The sequence below is a fragment of the Castanea sativa genome, chromosome 11 (genome assembly GCF_040712315.1).
Source record: "Castanea sativa cultivar Marrone di Chiusa Pesio chromosome 11, ASM4071231v1".
Taxonomy (NCBI): domain Eukaryota; kingdom Viridiplantae; phylum Streptophyta; class Magnoliopsida; order Fagales; family Fagaceae; genus Castanea; species Castanea sativa.
Window position 1 is genome coordinate 44,378,915 of NC_134023.1, and position 16,120 is coordinate 44,395,034.

Below are 16,120 nucleotides of genomic sequence, written 5' to 3' on the forward strand. Positions count from 1 at the left end.
CAATATAAAATAAAATTAAAACCATTGGAAAAATGAAATTGAAAAATATTTGCTTCATTTCGTGGTCACTGCAAGTGAGGTGTGTAAATATTCATAGTCATAGTTGTGTTGATTTTTTCAATGATGTTTTGGGATTTGGTTTTTGGGTTTTTCATGTTAGCTATTAAGATTGAATTCCTATTATATGGGAAGATGTTATTTGTTTATATGGGTGGTAAATTATTTGAAATTTAGAACTTTTTGTGATAGTTTATAGTTATATGCATGGTAGGTGTTTGTGAAAATGTTTGTGCCCGTCTGTAGTGATAATTGTACAGTCAAAGCAATATTATTTGCTTTGGTTTTATTGCAAAATTAACTTTAAGAAAGAAAGAAAATTGATGAGTTTAATTTTATCTTCATTGCCGAATGATATCTTGGAACCATCATATCACGTAATTATGTAACTTATTGTTATTTCTAAATGCAATAAGAGATGATTGGGAGGTGGAAAAAATACTCAATCTCTCAAATGTTATACAAAATTATGTGATTGCTAGTGTTAGAATTCAAAAGGATAGGAAGGGCCTATAACTTTGAGGCTCTTGAAAATAGGTTTACAATCACAAACGTTGAACCTCATAAGATGTTGTAGTCAACCATTTAAGTATTGGTGATCTACCCCATCCACGGGTTTGGGCTAAAGCCGTTATCGTGTTTTGAATGTTCAAAACCAAAGCTGTCTCTAGATTCGATTATCAGTCAAATATCAGTTACTAGCTATGATATTCATAACGATGATGATGTTAATTCAAATAAGCAAGTCTTATCCTTTCTCTCTCATTCTTTTAATGATAGTGTCTCTTTTGGTTACGTCAAGGATATCCATCTTTGCTTTGGGACAAAGGGAATGTCAGCAAATTGTTGTATTAGTATTACGGTATTCTCTCAACAAAAAATTGTGTTTGTAGTTTGTAGTTTGTACTTTTTGGATTTGAAACTTTTTTTTGAGAATGTTTTGGATTTGAAACTGTAAAGCGACTCAAGAATTATGTTTGTATTTCTATTGGGACAAAAATGGGCATGAATGTTTTGCAACTTTTGATTAAGGTGTATGGGATCGGACAACATAGCTGAGCTCAAGAGATCAAAAAAATATAAAGCAAGTAATGCACCAAAACCACATAGAATGACCAAATATTAACATCGAACAGTTAGTTGGAGTGACTAAACCAATTAAGCATAGAATCCTTCTCAAAAAAGAAGAAGAAGCATAGAATGACTAAATTAAACTTCGAAAAGGTGTAACCTAGGGTTTTGAGTGGAAGCTCAATAAAGGATTAAATTAATATATTTTGATTTTGTGTTTGGTAACTCTTCGATTGAAAACTGCTTCCAGCTAATTTTAAAATACTTCTAACCTGCTTAACAAAAAAATTCAAATTATAATTCCAAACTGGAGTAATAAAAAAATTTATTAACATTAACTTGATCAAAAAAACCAAACTATGCTTTTGCAACATATTATATAATGACTTCTTTTAAAAATAAATACTAACAAGTCATTTTATCCAAATAAAAAAATAACTTTAAGAAATAAAAAATTAAGTGTTTATTCGTCTAGACCTCTTAAAACAGATTGTTTAACCTAAATGATTACTTAGATCTAGGTTACTTTGTGATTACTTAGATTTAGATTTATTATTCAAATCTAAGTTAATCACAAATAAATAAAATTATGTAAAGATCCGGAAAAATAAATAACATCACGATATAATGACCCCAGGACTAATGAAACAAACCGTTTCAAGGTAAAAAAACCTGTGAAAGGTTTGACCTAACTATCCTCAAGGTAAATTAAATCTAATATAAGAAAATTGAATAGTTTTTACAATTAGATTTAATCCTAAATCTATTGCTATTTCATGTAGTAACTTACTGACACAATCATATGCAAGTTTCAAATTTACGGACTCATTTTCTTCTTGGATTTACACCAACACAAGCCGTCTTGCTTATGACTTTGAGATCCCACTCAAAGGTTTTAGATCACCATCAGTAATGATCTTGATGCAGCAACTATGTTCTACCAATGCTTGATTGTAGTTTTGGCTCTAGTATATTCTTGTGTAGTTAGAAGATACAAAACCTCTCAGATCTCACAAAAAATAACACACAAGTCTTCCAAAAGTCTTCAAAACGTGGCTAGAGTTTCCCTTTTATATGTAGAGAAGTTTAAATGAAACCCTAAACGTTTTCGTGAGCTTTGGGTCTATTTAAAAAATTTGCAGAAAAAAAACTGGACCTGCGATTTTCGATTGGTCGAACCTAATTCTCGATTGGTTGAGCAAGACAGAACCTCACTTCCTTTTTCTGCAATTAGCTAGACTTGAACCTTGAAACAACCACTTTAAAGTATTGCCTAAAGACCTAGACTAGACATATTTTATTCTCGGTTTACCAACACAAAAAAAAAAAATATATATATATATATATATAGAGAGAGAGAGAGAGAGAGAGAGAGAGAGAGAGAGAGAGAGAGAGAGAAATTTTCTAGGCTCAGTTTGGGAGTTTTGCAAGCAAATATGAGGCATAAAAAATACCATGCCAACAAGATGCATAAGGATCATGCAAATTAGGTAGTTAATATATAGAAAAAAAATGTGTGTCTTGTAATTAGTTCATAAGTTTTTCTTACATGTGATAATGAAACATAGGAAACTTAGATTTTCTTTGTCAATAGCTAGATTGATTACGGTTTTATGATGTTAGCCATTATAGTTACTACTATGTAACTAGTGCTTACGCACATAAATGATGAATTATAGCAGTGCTGTTGATGTTAGTTTCAGTTATTAAATATTATAGATCATTAGTTCGATCAGGACATTTGATGGTATTAAAATGATTTTTCCTTACAATTTTAATGATATTGGTTCCTTTAAGATTATAGTTATATTGCTATTATGTATATAATTTTGAAAATCACTGTTAGACATTACATATACAATATCAATTTACTATTATTGTTTATGAAATTCTATTAAAAACAACACAAAATAAAAGAATAAATTGGTTCAATAGTATCTGTATCTCCTAAATTGAGTGGAGATAGGTGCATGTGATCGTTTAGCTCAATTATAGTTTTTTATGTTCAAGATTTTCACATACAAAATATCTAAATAGGAACAGTATAAAAAATATACTCATTAGTTCAGGAAAAAAAAAATCTAAATAATTTAATTTGTATGAAAAGCTAACAAAGACAAAATCTAATTTTGATTCTAATCAAATTTTCTATAAGATTTGGTTGTGTGTGTGTGTGTGTGTGTGTGTATTACCTGGGTTTATTTATATTGAACTCATCGTTTTTTACACTAAATTAACTCACTTGGTATAAAAATTTAATTTAAATTTTTTAAAGATTAGATGGGATATGTGGTGTAAAATTAAACTCTAATTGAAGTCTAATTTGAAATCTAATATAAGAGAGTAATTATTATTTTTATGAGAGAGTTTCAACCTATGACGTCTGCTTCTGATAATTACTCTTTATTATTAGACCAAGACACTAATCAATTTTTGGTGTAGGTGGGGATTGAACCTCAGATTTCTTATACAACCATCAGAAACTTTACTAGCTGAGTTAACTAGAACCCACAAGAGAGTAATTATTAAGTATTCATAGAGTACGATAATATAATGCTCCATCTTATCACATTCATGATTGACTTTATTTATTTATTAACACCACCGCACACCCTTGGTGCGATGATCACTCTACAAATATAAGTGCTTATAGAGTGTGAGAGGTAAAGGCCAGAGATCAAGTCTCTAGGAGCACTACAAAAAAAGAGTCTACTAGTGAGTAAAATGCCCTCGCAAAAACTCAAATATCGTCGCAAAAAACTATTAGCGAGGGCATGTGGCCCTTGAAGGCCGTCGTATTTGCTCTTGTTGCTAAAAGAGATTTTGCGACCATACATTTGCAAATAGATAATTTACAAGGGCAATTTATTGTCGTTACTAAACAAATTCTCCTTTGCAAATATATTACCAAACAACAAGAAAAGTCGATGACTTATTTTTAGCGAGGGAGAGTAGTCGTCGTTAACAACTATTTGTAAGGACCTTTATACCCTTGCAATTAATTATTTGCAAATTTCAAATTAACGACATACTTTTTAGAGACAAATAATGTCGTCGCTAAAATTTATTTGTGAGGGCTTTTAACCCCTGGCAATTAATTAGGAATAATAGTGAGGACATTACACTACAAAACTGGATAATTGCTGCAGGTCAAAACCGCTGCTAAAGGTCCATTTGGCCTATTGCGACAAGGGCTATTGCGGTAGGCTATAAACGCCGCTATAGGTCTTCAATTATTTCATAATTTTAGTCCTTCAACGGCGGGCACTGCTATAGGTTTTTTTTTTCCTCTTGGGTTTCAAAACCACATTTCTATTACAAATAACCTGTAATAATTTTAGCTCTACTAAGACATTACCACAAATGTAACTAGATAACACCACAAATGTCTCCAAACTAACATTATATTGGGATAGAAATATATTATCAAATACATAACATTGTCTATAACCATCATCAAAGTTCCAAGCTAATACCATAATCAAAGTTCCAAAGTATTTAAACAATCGATCAAGTCCCACCAATATGAAATTAAGATTAAGTAAACAAATGGCAAAATTTGCAAACCAAATGGATTTATGGTTGCAAGGTAGCAATACCACATAAACTAAAGGCCCTACACCCTACACCTTTATAGCATACTTCCTAATGGGGAAATACATCTACTTCTTCTCCCATTCAGTCTTCAATGATGCCTATGCAAACAAAAAGAAAGTAAAACAAATCAGGCAATAGCCAAGCTAGACACCCCAAGCACAAACATAAACATGCTAATGGGACAAGACTATACAAGTACACAACGCAAAATGTAAACCCTTCTTATTTTCTCGACAAGCTATGAACAACTAAAAGGTGAAAAAAACCTATACAACATTAGTCCTACAATAATTCACCAAAAATGTTCCAAAACTTTATAGTAGTTCCAACTTAACATTTTTCAATTACCCCATATTTAATAACATAAACAAACACGCAAAAAACTTAAAAAACAAAAAAGCATGTGATCTTACTATTTAATACAAAAGAAAGCCTATCTAGATCAGGTCCTTGTGTATGCTGAATGAGAGGAAGCTCCATACGGTTGATCCCATGTTTGTGAAGTTTCAAAAGTATCAAGTTACCTGCAAATCACTTGACAAGTCCTTCACAATGTCTTCAGAGAGCTTTTTCTCCTGCATGAAAAGTAAAGCAAAGCAAAGGACTTTTAAAGAAGAGAGTGGGGGTTGGACTCAAAAAAGCAATTACTGGAGAGTGTGAAAAAAGTAGGGCAAGGGATTAAGGGATTCAAACCTTCTCAAGTTTTTCGCAGGCTTTTAAAGCATCTCTTCTTATGTTCCTCAATGCCACCTATAAACAGTATAGGAGAAGGGGGTATTCAAGAGGACAAATTTAGTGACTTTAACATAGCCTATGTATTGGTCTATAACCAAAGATTAATAAACATATACATTTTTGGAATATGTGCACTTTGGTAAAGTGTACAGTGCCATGTCAAATACAGATATTGGATGAATTCCCATGTGTTTCAAGAAAGTTACAAACCCAAAAAAAATGTTACAGGCCAATTATGTCTGACTTCTCAACCCCAAAAAATAGTGTCACTTAGGTGACACTCTTTTTGCATTTTTAACGTATTTTTCATTACTTATCCCAAAAAAAAAAAAAAAAAAATTCAGGCAAGTGAAGACAGGAAGAGAAGGCAGAAGAAGGTGAACAATATAATCATGAATTAGAGCCATTTCATGAGATTTGATTTGGTCTGACAATGCTCCGCATATCCACCTAAGCCCAATTTTAATACTAATGAATTTACTAAAAATAGCGGCAGGTATTTGTTTTAAATTGTCCAGAGATAATGCCACTGTACCTTCCCTTCTTCAGCTAGTTAAGCTACTATTTTTAAGAATTCCTGCAATGATTAAAATAAAATAAATTAATAAAAAGAAAAGAAAAAAGAAGAAGTGGAAGTTCTTTGTAAGCATGCTTTGAGAAACTTCACTGAATAGTGTACATCTTCAAAAAGAAATGTGTGTCTATATATATATATATATATAAATTTATATAAATTTATATCAAGTTACAGAAAGGAGAATTTCTTTCATCAATTACTACTAACCACCACTATTTTCAAGAATATAAAGCATTTTTTGCATGTAAATTCATTATAAAATAGTTATTAAGGATACATAAACATATCACAAAACAAGTGCTAAACCGAGAAAAGTTTTAGAAGAACTGAACCTTTGAAGCAGAACAGTAGAGCAGGCCTCATGTGATTAATTTTTTTTGATAGGTAATAAGAATATTATTAAATCAAATTGAAAACAAATGAAAGCCAATACAAGGTGTTCATAATGGTGAACACAAGGATCTCATGTGATTAATTCCAAACGATTAACATAAAGCTCAAGTCATGACTCATGACAAAGTACAAAAAGTCTATATATAATTCAATCATCTAACTCATTTCAAAGCATGGTACTTCAAGTTAATGTACATGTAGAGAGAACATTATATGTTAGATGCAAAAATGTCATGCAGGTGAGATGTAAGGATATTGAGCTCCAAGGAGCAACACAAGATAGAATGAATTAACTGCAGTATAGCACCAACATCCAGGAAAAATCAAAAGAACAAAGAGGTAAAAGTAATATTTCAGCTGAGATTTCATATTAATTGGATATAGAAAATAGACTTATGGGCCTATGGCATAAAAAGACATAGAATTACATGCAAAGGGATCAAAGCCAACAGACTATACATTCCTCCTTTCTGATGTAAGTTGAGGGAGAGTCAATCTTATCACTTCTCCATCGTTGTTTGGAGTCATACCAAGATCAGAGCCCACTATGGCCTTCTCTATAGCCCTTAAGCTGGCAAACATAACATATCAAAAAGTAAAATAGATTGTCAAAGAGAGATCATATGAAAGATTTCATGGGCCAGTCTTGCAATGCAAGATGTCAATGCTTTATAACTCAAAATAAGTGGCAAATTAGATCACCTTTGGTTGTCAAAATTTTATGGAAGATTAACTAGCATATTAATTTACTAGAATCAGAGAAAATTTTAGTCTTAGTTCTTACTTACTAGTATACATGTATTTATCACATAAAATTAAATGGAGAATGTTCGATCTTCCTCAACAACCATTTTATGTCCTTTAGTTTATAGAAACCTGGATCTGTCATACGGCTGAACCAAGAGAGAACTTGCATCGGGAGTACTGATTTGAGCTATGCTCGTCAAGCTAACTGGACTTTCATAATATTCCACCTAGAAAAGCATTGGGTTATAGCTAATCTAAAATAAAGGTAATTACTAAACCATTAATAAATTACAAGTGATGATTTTGCACTTCTGCAACCTTTTTTGCAGAAGTCACCTCCCTTTTTTATAGAACCACATACGCTGACCTATGATTTTTTATTTTTTTTAAGTTGACCCAAAATACTATGTCATATTAAGTGATGGATGAGGTGGCTCCCCTATACATTTGTTTCTGAAAAGCTCCCATTGATTGCCACTTACAAGAGAAATTATGCTATATGCAGAAATGACAACTATTGCAAAACTAAACCACCAAAAACGATTGCAATGCTAGAATCAGCTTGAAATTTTTGAATTTCTCCTCATTTGAGAATTTTTTTTTGATAAGTACATTTGAGAGAATATATATATATATATATATATATATTAACAAAAAAAGGAAGAAGAAGAAGAGAAATGAAAGCAATTGATGCTACAGATTTGCGGTAAATACCCATAGCAATAACAACCTGTCCGGTTTTAAACCTGAAAAACTATTTCCTGTAGAGGAATGATGGCTTCCAGTGTTGTTTGACAAACAACATGTGGGCACTCGAAACATCAAACAAAAAAAAGATAATATTGTTAAACTCTATATGTTATGGCATTGATAAGAATAAGAAAATAATAATAATAAAAGAACAACATAATAAATCTACGGTAATTGATAGTTGATAATGATGATGAGAATAAATAAAAGTTGAAATGAAGAGTATTAGGGTATGTTTCAAAGAAGATGACAACACTGTTTTTCAGCTTACCTGAACAACTTGAAATTGATGGGGCTGTGAGGCGCTTTACAAGTTGGTGGTGGCTGGGGATTGTGACTCCGGCGTGATGGGAGAGAGAGCAGATCGGTGGCTAGGGGTGGCGGTGTGAAGGGAGAGAAGAGGTGTGAGGGGAGAGAGAAGTGGGAAATGAAAAGAAAGAAGAAAAAGAAACACGCTGAAAAAAAAAAAAAGTGGAAAATGAAAATTTGGGGGAAAATTTTTGCGGGAAGAAAAAAATATCTGGGGGGAAAGCTTTTCCTATAGTTATTTTTTATATTTTTTATAAGGCTATATAATAATAAAATTAGAGTTATCCTTAATAATAATAATAATAATAATAATAATAATAATAAAGCTTAAGTAATAAAATAATGAATTTTTGGGAGTACAAGTTGAAAGATCCGAAGGCCATGGCGATTTACAAGTCAAAGGAGCAAGAGCTTCGAATGAAAATTATGGAAAAAAAAGGTTTATGCACGTGAGAAATTTTGTGTGAAGGATAAAAAAATATTAGGAAAATTTAACTTTTAGGATAAAAAAAAATATTTTGTCTAATAACTATTGCAACGGGTTATACAAATAGCGCTATAGCCTAGTAAAAATTTCACGTCAACATTTAAATAAATAATAAATCACATAAAAATTTAAAAAAAAAATTCAATTTCTAAAATTTTAAAAAATAAAATAAGAAAATTAAATTATTTTTTTTATTCCTTTCATTATTATTAATTTTTTGGAAGAACATGTTTATGTTCTTTGTGTTCTTCCCAAAATATAACTCATATTTTTAGATCAATAACTATCAAACGGTTGGATTTTGAGAAAGGCGTGGTCAAAGTTTAGTCAAAGTTGGTTAAACCGGTCAAACTTAATAGAGGTGAAATTCATATTCAAATCTTGATCAATAGGATTGAAGAGTATGATCACATGCTAGTGTTGGTGAAATTTGAGACCAATTGGATAGTCAAATTGAGTAAACATAATCATACAAGTACACAGCACATGTCTATCATGCGCCATACTTAGATTTGAAATATAACCGTTAGATTTGAAGAGTATAATGAAAGGTTAATTCTAGTAAATTATGGTCACAATCAAACGATTAGATTTAGAGAAATGCATGGTCAAAGTTTAGTCAAAGTTGGTCAAACTCGGTCAAACTAAATAGATGGTCCCGATACCATTGGACTTGGTGAAATTCATATTAAAATCTTGATCATTAGGATTGAAGAGTATGGTGACATATTCATGTTGGTAAAATTTGAGACCAATTGGATGATCAGATTAAGAGAATATATAGTCATATAGGTACATAACACATGTCCATCACGTGTCATTCTTAGATTTGAAATCTAACCGTTGGATTTGAAGAGTGTAATGAAAGGTTCATTTTGGTAAATTATGGTTACAATTAAACGATTGGATTTAGAGAAAGGCACGGTCAAAGTTTAGTCAAAGTTGGTCAAACCCAATCAAATTTAATAGATGATCCCGATACTACTGGACTTGGTGAAATTCATATTCAAATCTTGATCATTAGGATTGAAGAGTATGGTGACATATTGGTGTTGGTAAAATTTGAGACCAATTGGATTGTCAGATTGAGAGAACATAGTCATATAGGTACACAACACATGTCCATTACATGTCATACTTAGATTTGAAATCTAACCGTTGGATTTAAAGAGTGTAATGAAAGGTTAATTCTAGTTACAATTAAACGGTTGTATTTAGAGAAATGTGTGTTCAAAGTTTAGTCAAATTTGGTCAAACTTAATAGATAGTCCCAAGACTACTGGGCTTGGTGAAAATCATATTCAAATCCTAATCATTGGAATTGAAAAGTACGGTGACATATTAGTGTTGGTTAGATTTGAAACTAATTGGATGGTCAGATTGAGAAAACATAACCATACAGCTACACAGCAAATCTCTAGCGACGGTTAATGTCGAGATAAAATAAAAATCTCAATGTTTTCCTTATCTCAATCACATATTAAGGTGAGGGAGTCCTAATCATTGCAATGGGGTTTTTAAAAAAATGGGAAACCTTTTAATTGAATTTTAAACAAAATTTAGAAGGAAGTGCTTTGGGTTAACTCCCCTATTACTTTCATATTTTGAAAATCCAATCATTGGATTACATATTCTATATGGTCTTAAAATGCATGCCAATTTCCATGCCAATCGGATTTAATTTATCATTTGATCTTTAAACTCATCTTTTATGCATTATTTTAAACTATAAAAACTTGAATTTAGACAATTAATTGATGACATGATTATTAATCTTTGATCACCTTAAAATTTTTTAAGCACGAAAAATGTATGAAGATAATGTAATCTGACGATAAATTTGTCAAAATCCACATTAAATTAAGAAATATAGAGTTGGGTTCACGTTACGCCTGATGTAACTCTAAAAAATATTACATCACCGAAAAACTTATTATTGAATTCATATTTTGAAAATCCAACCATTAGATTACATGTTTACTATAGTCTTAATATTCATGTCAATTTTCATGTCAATCGGATGTAATTTATCATTTGGTCTATAAACTCATATTTTATGCATTATTTTAAACTACTAAAACTTGAATCTAGCAATTAATTGATGACATGACTATTAATTTTTTATCATCTTGAAATTTTGTAAGTATGAAAAATATATGAAAATAATGTAATCTGACGGTAGATTTATTAAAATTCACATTAAATTAAGAAATATAGGGTTGGGTTCGAGTTACGTCTGATGCAATTCTAAAAAATGTTACACCACCCAAAAACTTATTATTGAATTCATATTTTGAAAATCTAATCGTTGGATTACTTGTTTTATATGGTCTTAACATACATGCCAATTTTCATGCCAATTAGATGTAATTTACCATTTGATCTATATACTCATCTTTTATGCATTATTTAAAACTACTAAAACTTGAATCTAGACAATTGATTGATGACATAACAATTAAAATTTGATTACCTTGAAATTTTATATGTATGAAAAATATATGAAGATAATGCAATCTAACGGTGAATTTGTCAAAATTCACATCGAATTAAAAAATATAGAGTTGGGTTCAAGTTACATGTGATGTAACTCTAAAAAATGTTACATCACCCAATAAATTATTATTTAATTCATATTTTGAAAATCTAACCATTGGATTACATGTTCTATGTGTTCTTAACATGCATGTCAATTTTCATGACAATCGGATGTAATTTATCATTTGATCTATGAACTCATTTTTTATGCATTATTTTAATTGGAAGAAATTTTTATTCACTTTTTTGAGAGAGAGAGAGTACAAAAGACTGAAATTCTTGAATTTTAGGCTACCATTTTGAAGTTGAAAGTGCTATAATTTTTTTATGGGTACAATTATTTAGAAAATAAGGACAGACCTTTCTTATATAGGATGTATATAAAAAGTTTTTCTTTTTAGACTGTAAACAAAAAGTTCATCTAAAAAATACAATGTGCTATATGTTTATAAGTTTCTTTTTATTTTTCTTTGAATTTTAGAATAACTTTTATCTTCAAAAAAAAATTAATATTTTAATGATTTTTTGCGAAGATCAATCGTGGCCCTTGCAAATAATTTAGTGTTATTATGGGCATATTTTTAACCCACACAAAAAATAAACTTTTTGTAAGGGATTTTTATTGTCCCTTGGAAATAATTTGGTGGGAACATTTCCCTCCAAATTTTTTGACATTTTAATAATTATTTATGAAGGTCGATCCTAGCCCTCACAAATAATTTTGTATTAGTGACGGCTTTTTTTTAACCATCACAAATAATACACTTTTTGCGAGAAATTTTTAATTGTCTCTTGTAAATAATATGGAGGGAAAATTTCCTTCCAAAATATTAGTATTTGTGACGGCTATAACACATAATTGCGACAACTTTTCTTGTTGGTCACAAATATTTCACATTTTACCAAGTATTTGTGGTGGCTTTATTTTGCCATCACAAATAAGATTTTTTGAGAGGGCTTTTTGGGTCCGTCAAAAATTCTTGGTCGCTAATAGACATTTTTCTTGTAATAGAGGGAGCTTCATACACATATACACTTAGATTAGGCTAGAGTATAATTCTATCTTATATAAAAAAAAATGATTGACTTTATTAATTATATTCATGATAGAGTCTATCATAAATGTGAAAAGAAAAACTACTATGACATCGTATTCCGAAAATACTTAATAATTTTTCCATATAGACTAGTTTTATTTCACATATAACTTTTTCACCGTAAAGTAATAAATTTTCTACGTAAAACAATAACATTTCACTATAATCATAAATTATTCAATTATGATAATAGAAAAATAACAAATGCATCATTTAAGATAGATTCATTCAATTTTCTCACCGGAAATAAGAATATGATTACATGAAACAATGACTTCTTTTGCATAAATTAATAAAAATAAAGTATAAATCAAGGATCGGTTACATAAAATAATAAAAACGAATTTTAGAGTTGGATTGTTCTCATATGGAAATTTAAATCACAATTAATTGAATTGAGTTCACTAGATCATGCTTCATTTTAGTAATTAACCTACTACTTTTCTCACATGTTCATACATATCATGCACTCTAGGGTCTTACATATTTTTTAGTTTAACTTTCATGATTAGCTAGATCTTTATTTAATTCATGTATCACTTTGCCAAAATGGAAAAAAAAAATTGAACTAGGAGTGAACCTTTGTCAGAATAGCCACAAATTCTAGGCCTTATAATTGCAGATCATGAATTTGAGTAGGATTTAAAATGAATATGCTAGAAGTTGAATTGAGGTATTCAAAAGAAATGACATCTTTTAACATTTTTATAAAATTTTAGAATTTTTAATTTATATTTAAAATACTCTACGCATACGAAAATTTTTATAATAATGTGGCCATATATTGCATGAAAGTCATTTAATATGCCAATAACATGGTCATTTCATGATGTTGGCATGATCACCGTAGTGTTAGAAGTTTCTTTTACTTGAAAATGATTACAAAAATTAATATTTTCATCTTAATATTTGTAAGTAGGACGGCCAAAAAAAAAAACTTATAGTTCGATGGTCACAGAATTTAGAGTATCAATTCAATGTGAAAACGTTTCCATATGTAATTTAATTGTACTTATTTTTAAATGCATTCATGCATTAGCAAAAGTTACAATGAAACATAATATAAAAAATTCCAAACATATTCCAACAGCAAAAATGTTGGCTCTCAATAATTTTAATTTTTGTAATTTTGAATTTTCAATCATTTATAATTTTTAGAATTAGGAATTTGTTACAACTAAATTATTTGCCAATTATGAAACTTATTGTTGGAGAAATTACCAATAAAATGATATAATAATTACAATAAAAATAAAAATATAAACAAACAATGTCAAATTGAGGCACAAAAATCTTGCTCTTTTTAAGGAGATTTAAGCTTTCTGCAGTTGGCAAAACCTAGAAACCGATATAATAGAAATTCACTTTTGGCTTGTCCTCTCTAGGATACAACAGCCTAACAGTTTGTTGTGTAGCTTAGACCAACTTTGCATAAGTGGTTGAGCTCAAAGATTCACCAAAAGAAACACGTCTTTGGCCTAATATCTCTCAATTAGTTAGGAGAATTATTGAATTCACTCTCTCACACAATACTCTTTGCTTTAACTATTTATCTTTATTCACTCTTGATTTGAAATTAGTCCGTAGCATAGCCATATATATAGTCTTCCAATCCTTCTCATAACATACAAGTTATTTATTATTTTAGATTACTCTTCTAAATTTATTTAATTTAACTTACATACAAATTAACAATTTCTTTAACAAATTCCACTATAACTCATCTATTTATTAATCTTCAGTTAATTTAAGTTTAAACGTACTTTAAATTAAATGCACTAACACTTACGGTTATTTCTAAATGCAATAAAAGATGATTGGGAGGTGGGAAAATACTCACTCTCTCCAATGTTATGCAAATTTACGTGATAGTTAGTGTTAGAATTCAAAAGGATAGGATCATAGGAAGGGGTTATGACTTTGAAGCTTATGAAAATAGGTTTACAATTCACAAATGTGGAATCTCACAAGATGTTGTAGTCAAAACAAAAGTCAATTATTTAAGTATTGGTGATCTACCCCATCCACGGGTTTGGGATAAAGCCGCTATCGTATTTTGAATGATCAAAACCAAAGCTGTCTCTAGAATCGAATACCAGTCAAAAATAGTTACTAGCTATGAGTGATATTCATAATGATGATGCTGATACAAATAAGCAACTCTTATCATTCTCTCTCTTGCGCTTTTAATGATAGTGTCTCTTTTCTTCACGTCAAGGATCCATCTTTGGGTCAAAGGTAATGTTAGCGATTTGTTGCTTTATTGTTGTATTAGTATTTAGTAGTACAACGGTATTCTCTCAACCAAAAATTGTGTCTGTACATTGTTGGATTTGAAAGGGACTGAAGAATTATGTTTGTATTTATTGGTATAAAAATAGGTAATGAATGTTTTGCAACATTTTCTTAAGGCGTATGGGACAACATGGCCGAGCTTAAGAGATTAAGCAAAAGAAGCAATGAATGCACAAAAACCACATAGAATGACCAAATATTAACATCGAACAGTTAGTTGGAGTGACTAACAAGCATAGAGTTAATGACTTAATTAATATATTTTGATTTTGTGTTTAGTAAATCTTGATTGAAAACTACTTCCCCAGCCAAATTTAAGATACTTCTAACTTGCTTAACAAACTAATTCAACTTATAATTCCAAACTTCAATAAAAAAAAATTATTAACATTATCATGTTCCAAAAAACTAAACTGTGTTTTTGTCACATATTTTATATTGACTAAATTTTAATGACTTCTTTTTTAAAATAAATACTAACAAGTTATTATATCCAAAAAAAAAAAAGCAACTCTAAGAAATAAAAACGAAGTTTATATTAACTAGATCAATAAACTACCTACCTCTTTGACTAAAATAGAGAAATTTACTATGGACGTCTTTGCAAATTTTTTGACAAAGAAATACAATGACTCGATGATTTCAACTATAAAAAATTTCTTAAATTTTTGGACACAATTTGAAACTACTCTTTCAAATTGACTATTGGTGATTTAGTATAATATTTATAAGCCTTTTCTATAATCTTTTAATACGATCATGTATATGAATGACTTATAAGCCAATCATTATTATAAGTCAAAATTGTTTAAAAGACAATCCCATAAATCTATATGAGCATTGTTATTATAATTATCATCATCATCATCAAAGCGTGATCAATTAATCGTAATAGGGTTAATGTTTTTTGCAAGAGCTCAAGTAGCTATAATGATCATCTAAATTCCACAACATACTAGAAAATGCTTTTACCTTTTTATTTCTAATTTTTCATGTTATTTGTGTACACAAATTGTACCATTAGATTGTGACAATCAGCCTTTTTTTTCCTTAGCATGACATTATTAAACAGTGACAATCAGCCATGTTCTTTGACTAAGCTTATTTTTGGTATAAAAAGGGATTAAAAGGACGTACTTGTGGCCATTAAAGTCCAGGCCAGACATATAATCAGATAGACACGAATAATTGATGGCTACTAGTTTTTTTAATCTAATCGTGCCGTGTAATGTCTGATTTGTCAATTAATTTTTATATATATATATATACACACACACACACACACTCAAAGAGTTCGTTAAGTTCAACCAAGCCGATTCCCCACTAGCAATATTAATGTTCAAGTAGACAAATAATAACTCTATCAACGAAAAAATATAGACATAATTTTGTCAAACATCTCCCATAAAATTATAAATAAATTGTTTATCATTTACATAACTCGCTAGCCCTGCCAGTTAGTGCTCG

At 30.0% G+C, this 16,120-nt stretch overlaps 1 long non-coding RNA gene across 4 annotated transcripts; it reads right to left on the bottom strand.

Annotated features, from left to right (window-relative positions):
• Window positions 1-4,522: 4,522 nt before the first annotated feature.
• On the bottom strand, window positions 4,523-8,337 carry LOC142617441 (uncharacterized). Of its 4 annotated transcripts, none has more exons than XR_012840975.1 (6): window positions 7,892-8,337; window positions 7,307-7,404; window positions 5,996-6,037; window positions 5,419-5,475; window positions 5,250-5,300; window positions 4,523-4,823 (listed from the first exon to the last, which is right to left on the bottom strand). It is a non-coding gene; the product is annotated as an uncharacterized LOC142617441 (long non-coding RNA). The 4 variants fall into 4 exon arrangements; XR_012840976.1 differs by lacking the exon at window positions 4,523-4,823 and adding an exon at window positions 6,859-7,001 and having other exon boundaries at window positions 5,146-5,300; XR_012840977.1 differs by lacking the exon at window positions 4,523-4,823 and having other exon boundaries at window positions 5,146-5,300; window positions 8,199-8,337.
• Window positions 8,338-16,120: the final 7,783 nt, after the last annotated feature.